Below are 1,825 nucleotides of genomic sequence, written 5' to 3' on the forward strand. Positions count from 1 at the left end.
GGGGGCCTGTCCCCAGCCACGACTCCGGGGTGCCTTTCTAAAGGTGACACAAACAGCCCAGCTACTGGCTCCTTCCAGAAAACAAACGAGTTGGGTGACTTTTCATGCCAGAAATGCAATTAATGCTCACGCAGGCCTTCAAAGCTACAGATTTCAGCTGCCCTGACGTCAAATTGCAATTTCAGGCTGGGAAGAGGAGCTGCTGCTTCCGCGTACGGCGTCCATCCAGCGAGGGCCAGCTCAGCCGCTGCAGGCTGGCACACACGCCAGCCTCACCCCGTCAGCAAACAGGGATCAGCAAACAGCACGGGGACCCAAACGGCTGCAGGCGGAGGCAGAGCTGGCGTGGCCGTCCCCGGTGCCAGGGAGTCAGAGCAGCGCCCGGGCTCACCACCGGCCGTGATGCAGAAGCAGATCAAGTGAGCTGCTGCTCTGGTCACTCGTGCGGGGTGGCCCAAGGACATCCCTTGCGCCTGGCATGACGTCCCCACCCTGGCAGCCCCCTCGCTGCCTCTGTACCAGCTCCTGGAGCCCGAGCTGGGCAGAGAGCCCGGCGTGGGGACCCGGCCCGACGAAAGAGCGGAGAGTGACCAACAGCGTGTGCCAAGATGGTGCCCTACGTGTGAGCACGTGCCCGTCTGCCGAGCAGAACCTGATGGCGGTGACAGACCAGCCATGGCACGGTAGGGCCGGGAGACACGTCATGGCCTTGAGTCACTGAAATTCCTCCAGCTCCAGCAACATCGAGAGCAGCCCTGATGGGTGCCAGGTCGCCTGTTCTCTGGCTGCACCTCCTGCCAGGAGCACACACCAGCTCCCTCCCAATGCACCTCAGCTCCAAGCCCAATTCTTTTATTTGCCCTTCATCTTGCTTAATCTTTAAGTGGGGTCAGAGCTAGTTTCCCAGCTCTTGCTTTGTCCGGAGGACACGGTGAGACAGCCAGAGAAGGGTGACTGCTCCCCGCTGCCACCTCCCCCAGCACCCTGTGGCCACGCAGGCAGGCTCGCTGCCGGCTGTGGCGACAAGCCAGGCCAGCAGCTCTTGCGGTGTGGCCACCTGCACGAAGGAAACAGAACCGAGACCGCTGAGCCCCCCCCAGCTGCCAGAGCTACAGCACCTCTGTGCTCGTGGGCTCTGCTTTTCCCTCCCCCCGATGCTTTGCAGTTTCTTCCATCTCTTCTGCAACTACTGTTTTTTCGGTGACAGGGCACTCGAACAAAGGCCAGGCTGCCCAGCCTGCTCCCCACACACCACCATGGGCACAACTGGGAGTGTTGGGTGCCCGGGAGCTGCCACCCTCCCCTCCGCCCCCAGCCCCGGTTCCCCTACCAGCCATTCTGGGCTGTAGCCCAGAAGCGCGGCTGCTGTTCCCATGGGATGTCCACAGGACCCGTGCTTTCCTGAGGCTCCCACCACTAAAGCGCGGAGTCTGCAGCGATGCTGCTGGGGCCGGAGCTCAGCCGCGGGCTCAGGGCACACTCGCTCCCCCAGTGATGGAGGGGGACCGTTGGGGAAAGACAGAAACACGATGCCAGCGTTTGCTGCTCCCTTTGCCGGGGCAGTGCTACTGACATGTGCCAAAACCACCTCGGCACACTGCGTTATGTGCTTGAAATGCCCCCAGCTGTGGCAGCTGCCATCCGGCTCCCAAGGGCACCACGCTGCCGGGCAGGAGAGAGCAGGAGGGGGCCGCGGGCTGCCAGAGAAGGCCCAGGGGAGGAGATGCTTTTCTGAGCGCAGAACAACCTCTGCCCTGGGTGCTGTGCGTGGTCCCTCAGTGCAGATCTCCATCGCACCCCTGCCAACACCAATTACGGCCACGGG

The sequence above is a fragment of the Charadrius vociferus genome, unplaced genomic scaffold (assembly GCF_000708025.1).
Source record: "Charadrius vociferus isolate BGI_N301 unplaced genomic scaffold, ASM70802v2 scaffold600, whole genome shotgun sequence".
NCBI lineage: Eukaryota > Metazoa > Chordata > Aves > Charadriiformes > Charadriidae > Charadrius > Charadrius vociferus.